This window comes from Amblyomma maculatum, chromosome 3, assembly GCF_055883805.1.
Source record: "Amblyomma maculatum isolate TAMU_Amacu chromosome 3, ASM5588380v1, whole genome shotgun sequence".
NCBI classification, from domain to species: Eukaryota; Metazoa; Arthropoda; class Arachnida; order Ixodida; family Ixodidae; genus Amblyomma; species Amblyomma maculatum.
Window position 1 is genome coordinate 135902472 of NC_139346.1, and position 7822 is coordinate 135910293.

Consider the following 7822-nt stretch of genomic DNA (forward strand, 5'->3'; position numbering starts at 1 on the left):
CTAGTTGCTAACATTTAATGAAAAGTATTGCACGCTAGCATTGAGAATGCTGAACGGTCTGGACAATTAAATTATCAGAACTGCAAAGCACAATACGCGCTACTTCCTTCAAAATGGACGCAGTAGACCTAGGTTTGTTTGCTTAGCGGTGGTCACTGAATTAGCGGAAATATCAACCCAAATGTTACAATACATACAGAAACTGCAATGCGCAGCATTTATTTGAAATGATTCACAAGGCTTTAGTGATACAGCATTAACAGATTGTAAGGGGAGCATACAAGAGGGTAGTTTGCAAAATAAGCACAAAAGAACAAGTACCGTGAACTGTAATGTCTCTGAAATTCAAATTATTGCGATGTGTAACCCATACATACAAGGCAGTTAAAATAGAGTGTGGGCCAGGATATCAGCAAAGAATACTCACAAGTATGTACAGCATAAATTAGGTAGGCAAAAGCTTTTTATTGCAATAGTCAATTATTGCTCTTCATGCGATTAATTGAATTCACCAGATCTTTAAACACTACACTGACATTGAAGTATTCACAAGGAGCGTATAGATTTGCAGCAGAAAAAGAAAATGGTGTACACAAACTTAAATTAAAAGAGTGCTCGATTACACAAAATAAGCAGGTTTAGTTACAAGCAGCAGCACACAATACACAATGTACATGGCACATGAAAACAAGTCAGAAGCAGTGCATACATAACATTCAGAATCATTCATTTTGAACAACAGCTAACAGAATGGAAAGACATCAGTGTAGTACTAAAGCACAAATGCTCATTTCTCAGTAAAGATACGAGCTTTCCTTTTTTTTTCATTTTGTTTTGCAACACGTGCAAGGTCATTTTTCTGCTTGCAGAGGTTATTCAAAAGTATGTTTGTTGCACAGTTTGCTAGCAAACTGGTTAATTGTTCATATGTGTGCCCTTTCATGCATGTTATCATTTCCTCACTTTCCGGAAGAGATTCCACTATGAGTTTGCTGACCAGCTTCTTTTGGTTAGAGCCACTCAGGAACTCTGCACAATTTTCTTTCTCGGCAAGCTTCTTCACTATCACTTCTGCATGCATTACAAGGGTGACAACAAATAGTGATGGAAATTTTAAACCACCTCGATCCAATTGTCTAATTAATGAATTAATGTCATCATCATCATTCTCTGTTTGAGCCTGCTCTCTGGCAGTGACCAGATTTTCCCAGCAAGTGTCGCACTTGAGTGCTTTCAATGCAGCATGCGCACAGTATCCCGCAACGTAGGCAACAACAGGCATGCGAGAACTTAAAGCATTTAGGTCATTCTCACTGACAGAAATAGAGAAAGTGCTCTCCACGCTGCTCGAAGTACTGCTTTCTATGTTCTGCAAGTCATCAGCAGTTATTACAGGTAGAGTGTTCTGCAGGCGTATTCTGCCCTCACTTTCATAGAGCTGCCGCACTGATATATGATATTGGCTGCCTGCCAGCTGTCTATATTGCCCGAAGCGGCTCTCCAAGCAGTCGGTCTGAATTTTGCCGAGCAACACATATCTGTGGCCGAGCTCCTGCAAACAGTACTTTGCAAACTCCGAGAGTGAGTACACGGATAACCTCAATGCACTGAGCGTTTCTTTGGTGAGAATTCCAGCGTCATGTTTAAGGAATTCCCAAACATCCAGCCATGTGATTATGGCATTCAGAAAAAGAATTTTGGGATCATTCTCAGTTCTTGAAATTGGCTCTTCAAAAATGTTGCGGTGGTGGATGCCCTTCAAAGGTGTCTTTACATTTACGATGCTTCACCACCGAACAATAATCGAGATGAAATCTGCTGTTGATTCCGCGTGGTGTAAAGCTGGTTCACTCTTATTAGCCCTCAAGGTTTCCGCTACAAATGGGCTGAAAACCTGCAATGCCAACTTGACATTTTGGCGCTCAAAATTGCTGAGATTTAGTGCCCTAGAGCACTTCCCATATCCGCACTTCAAAAGTTCTGCTGCTTCTTGTTTATACAGCTCTCGTACATCCTTAAATGATGCCCAATCGATACGATCAGGATGGATGCTGTTGTTGGACAGGTCAAAATGGGGGTAAAAAAGACAGGTGCCTGGGTTTTTTTGATTGATCCAATTATTCCGTATGCTTTTCAAAAGGTGTACCGCATCAACCACATAAAAAAGTGGTCGTGAAGGGTCTGCAGGATGTGGGTAAAGAATTCTTAATTTATATGGTTTTGAAAACATCATCATAGTTTTTCTGTTCAGTGAATTGTTGTCGGAGACAACTGCCAAAACCTTGTAGCCTGTATGCTCCAAGCGTAGAATAACCTTCTTTAGAATGTAATGCAGCTGGTCAGCAGTCATCGTTTTCACAGGAACAATGTGTGCCACTTCTTTAAAACTACTGAGAAGACTCTGAATCATGAACACATGAGCTGACGTTGCAGCATCACTAGAATTGACTGCAGCACCACAAATGTTTTTATATATAATCTTTATAATCTAGCCTTTATAATCTAGCCAAGGTTTAATGTGTATTTCGTCTAGCATCAAAATGACATGGTGCTCGTGGGGCTTCAGCTGCTTGAATCTCTGCACCACATACTGTAAAAAAGTATTGTCTGAGGACTCGGCTTCAGGAGACATTTGGAATGAGGAGCAAACTTTCCTTATGGTGCTCGGATGGGGCAAGGTCAGTGTTCCCGTACTTCTGAAGAACTTATAAGCATGAGCTGATATTGTGTACAGAATGCACGTAGACACCATCAGCTGTGCATTGTACTGAATGCGACTTGTACTAAGCAGCAATAACTGATCTTTTAAAAATTTTACAGTCTCTATTTTTTTATCTGCAATACTAATCTCCAGCTTCTCAAGAAGCACACTTATAGCAATGAATAAGTGCTCACAGCTTTGGTTTTCAGCGGCCTTGTTTTCAGTGGATAACAAGCACAGATTTTCCAAAATCAACAGCAGTGAACGTACATGATGAACCTTTTCGGGTACAACACTGCTCCCAAGCCTCGTGATAGAAGCTCCCTGAAAACATGCGCAAACGCAAAGATCAAACACTGTCACAGAAGCTTTCAGGCACGGTTCACTTCTGTCCACTATGTTCAAAAACATTGTACACTTTCTCTCATAGATTACAGTCCAGGGTTCTGGCACTGATTGTGCTGGAAGGCATGTTTTCATTTCTTCGAATGTTGAAAAACAAAACTTTTTCTTCTCGGCTGCGAACGAAGCAAGAGAGTCTTGTGCGAGATGAGAAGCTTCTTCCCTGCTCCTTTTCACATCGGGCGCCTCTCTCGACGTCTGCTGCACCTTCGAAAAATACGAAGGGCAGCCTGGAAATATAGTGGGTACTGAACCATGGCGTAAACGAGGCACCCCATTGGGAATGATCCCCCACCAGAAACTTCGTGTATCCTCCCTTGTAATGCTGGTAGTCTGGGTGCAAAGGCATCTCTGTCCTCACCTCAGTACAGTCTGTAATAAACGTGCAATCGGGGTAGTTCCCCTTAATACAACTGGCAAAACTAGCTTAATAATTTCTCTAGATGGCACGAACACCCACTCAGTCAATCCTATGCTTAGTGTGTCGAGTGTTTTTTTGAATATGTTTGATGCAGTTGTAGACGTTACTCCAAATGTTGCTGTGAGAGCACTGTATGTTATACCTAGACGGAGTTTAGCAGAAAAAAGGACAACCTTGTCTTTGTCACGTCTATGCGCAATGCACTTCAGCAAGTACGTTAAACCTAGACCACGTCTGTGCGCGATACCTCTAAGCTAGCTGCAGCAAGTACGTTAAACCTAGACAGAGTTTATCGAGAAAAAGGACAAGCTTGTCTTTGTCACGTCTGTGCTCCGATACCTTGAAGTTGGCTGCAGCAAGTTCAAGAGAATGCAAAACACGGGCAGTGTTATGCCACATACCTCTTGTAATGCATCTTCATTTTGCTTGAGAGATTTGAAGCCTTGATAGCCGCAGCTCCTCTTATAGGTCCTATCCATGCCAGTAACCTTTCGAGATAGTAATATTTGCCATTAGAAACTGATAATCGAAACCGAATTACCTTGAGAAGCAAAAATTACAATGCTTCAGGGGCAATTCTACTGATTTCATGCCTGCAGGCTTGTGAATAAAACAACATGCTTACAACATCGGCTTTTGCCGTCAAGAGATCATTTTTGCTGCCTGTAACTGATTCATCTCTCAGAAATGGATCACCGCAGTCAGTTGGCAGCTCATGTTGTTTGCCCAGCTTGACATTATCTTGAGGTTGTTCATTTGAAGTTGGCCCTATACTTGTTTGTGACAATCCCCTCTTTCCTGAGGTGCACTGGTCTTTCTTAATTAAGCACTTTTGCAATTGACATTAAACAAGGTATATATAAACGGCATAAGTATTAATCGATCTAGCTCTCATATGGCTAGTTTAGGTACATAGTAACTTCACGTAAAAATTTATAGCCATAAGTGTTGCAAATCTATGTTTTAAACTTTGCATTTCAATAGAATTAATACCTGAGTGCCCTTTCTTCTTCAGGTGATTTCTTTTTGTAACCGGGGGAAAAAATGGTCGGATTCTAAGATGGATAGTTGGCGAAGGTGGCCACTTGAGGTCTGCAGGAAAGAGGACAATATGAGCGATCACCTTGAACCCACCTTGTGCCACCGAGCCATATTAATTGCGCAATATTGATGACATATTTGTCAGCTGAAGCGATGGTGTCTGTTTCAGTATGTCGGACCTATGAGATGCACACAACCAAATACTACTCTATGAAGCTGCGAAAAAAATCCGACCCGCAGGGAACATCTGACAAAGCAGATGTTTGCGTGCATGGTATCGCTGTGTCTAGGGAAAAGGGGATCCTGGTGGTAGAGCGAACGCCGTGTATTTGTACCCTTAAGGCCCCTCGGCATAGGCAACACACTACTTTGTCCCAAGCTTCCCACAGACAGTATCTCCAGCCCGACCCAACCGGAGGAAATCGGCAGTCACTTTTTCCTGTTCTCCCCTGCATCTTTCACTTTCCTGATTTCTGTCCTACAACTGTCCTGTCTTCTATTTTCGTACGTTTTTCCCTTTTCCAGGCAGCGAGGGTTAACCTTGAGTGGCTGGCCACGCAGGTGGCATAGGCAGGACTTATGTTTTAATTTCCTGTCACGTCCCCTTGTTGGACTCCATGGTGGGTGGCTGACACCATGGCCAAATAATAAACGAAATGGCTTCTTCTTCTTCAACCAATCGCCCTCCCACCAAAAGAAGGTGCACTGAAATGACCTGCATGTCTTTCCCGAAAAATGCAACGAGCTTTCCACGCTTCCATGTGATTCATTCTGAAAACCCAGGGAAAGCACAAGACTAATATCACCTTTCGTAGTAGCAAAGACTCTGACAGGCATTGTAGGACAAGTCTACAAGATAAAAAACTGGCGAGTGGTGAGCTCCTTTTGGAGGTACTCTACACGCTCAATATGAAAAACTGACAACCATCACATCCTTCTCAGAGATCCCCGTGACAGTCAGTCCACACCGATCGCTGAATACCGTTTGCAGAGTAATATCCAACAATGACTTGAAATACCTCACTGCAGAACTGTTAGACGGAATGAAAGAATTAAAATCAGCCAAGACGCAAGGAAATCCAAACCAAACATTGTGCTTACCTATGCCTCAAGCACCCTCCCAGAATCTGTCATAATGGACCTTTGCGGGAAGAAAGTAAACTCTTCAACTATCACCTGTTGAAGACAAGAAGGATTGTAGAAAATGCTTTCGGGAGGTTGAAAGCTCGATTTCGCTCAACTATGAAAAGAATGGAGTGCAACATAAGGCATCTTCCCATGATCATCAGAGCCTGCTGCACACTAAACATCTGTGAGCATTTCAGGGCCCGACTACAACCACAATGGTTGGATAAAGTTGCTTGACACGACAAAGCTTTTGAGCAGCCTGCTCACACGACAGAAATGGAAGTTGACAGGGGAGCTAATGTTCGGGCAGCACTCGTGCATCATTTTCATCACCAGCAGTTGTAAGGAGACTAGACGTGATGAGTGCTGTCTGCTATAGACCTTGTTGAGCTGCCAGCATCGCAGCAAAAAATCTGCCTTGAGTCCATGCAGGATGTGGATCAATAGTAGCATGTATGTAACAATAACACAAACTGACTTTGAAATACTCTTTCATTACATCGACAAGCTCTTCGGCCTTCATTTGGCACTCCCGAAGCACAAGCTTTTGCTTCCTGTAGTCTTCCAATCCTTGTCGCAGGAGGCACTGTTCTGCTATCATTGAGAGCTGACTTTCTTCTGCTGTAGTCAGTGGTCGCTTCCGCTTTGGCTGCTGTTGGGTAGTGGCAACAACAGCAGGTGGCTGTGGTTGGCTACTGCCAACCACAGCTTGCGGCATGCTCGTTTGAATATCTGCTGCATGCACTTCTGCAGCAGTAGATGCACTACCTTCATCATCAAGATGAAATGAACACTCATCTCCGCTGCCTGTCTCCATGGCAGTGATGATCTGCATGAAAACAGTTTGAAGCAAGATGAAACATGAACAGCATTCAAGGCTGTCGATGTAGTAGGGTAGCGCTTTTAAGTAATAAAAACATCCAGATAGAGACAGCTAGCAAAGAAATTAAACAGTTCAACCAACAAGCAGTCCTCTTTTTATTTTCAGTGAGCTCAAAGTGTTCAACATGAAAACCATGTTTACTTGTATAATTGCAAGACATCTTCGTAGCTACCACAAGAGTTTACATAATCTTCTGTCTGCCTTATACTTTTGTGTATAACAGCTGTGATCACCTGCTAATGTTTTAACTTGGTCCTTGGCATGACTTCCCAACCTTGTATCCTTACGTTTAATAAACTTGTCATATTACATCTGCAGAGTTATCTGAAATAGAAATTCAAGCCTTTGCTGAGCCAGACATGAAGTTATTTGTTGAGCAGTCGGGCTTCAGATTTGAAGCAATGACATTTCATCCTAACCGCATGATCTGAGCCTAGCCGTATTTCTGGCTGGAATGCAGGGTACTGAATTTTCCCATTAGCACTTTTCTACTTTGTGTATTTAGCCTGTCATATATATTTGTTGAGATATTAAGGGTTGAAATGCCGTCTATGTAGATGGAGATAGATGGAGATGCATATTATTCCATGGAAGTTACCTTCTCGACTGTGCCAAGAGGGTTGCAGTTGCTTTCCTCCACGAAAGAACGGTCGTTTACGAACAAGCTGCCCAGGAACCTGTTTATTTCCCAATAAAAAATCCAAGGTATGGCACCTTGGCCGCTGTGCTTCCGTGACCACCTCCTGTAAGTAATCAGAGTTCAGAGAGCACTAGGCTCCTAGCAACTGGACAAACCAAAGAATTTTTTCATCCGTTGCCCATTTTAGCTGCTGCGATTGAGTTATCAAGGCTACTGCGGTAAGTACGCATTTCTGCATGCTAGCTCCAAACCAATGCACTAGCCCTTTTTTTTCATGAGGGTTGAAATGAGATCAGCAGTGTAGGACAAAATGTCGAGAAACTTAATGCGTTAACGTGATTCCGTGGTATATAAGCAAATGAGACTATATGCACGACGTAGCCTGCAAGAACAAAAACGCAGTACTTCGCGCAACTAAAAAAAAAGGGGGGGGGGGATTTGATCTATTCGACTCCAGCAGATTGTAGCTTGTGATCAGCGGCCGGCACTATGTAAACACTGGCTTGTTTAGCTACATTTTATCCACATTTCAATACAGGCGCCGAGTAATATTCAGCAGCATGCCCATCTGTAAAAGTGCTTGCATAAGTAGTTAAAATTGGTGAA

At 42.7% G+C, this 7822-nt stretch overlaps 1 pseudogene; it reads right to left on the reverse strand.

The window, feature by feature from the left end:
* Positions 1-483: 483 nt before the first annotated feature.
* Positions 484-6411, reverse strand: LOC146196148 (uncharacterized; annotated as a pseudogene).
* Positions 6412-7822: the final 1411 nt, after the last annotated feature.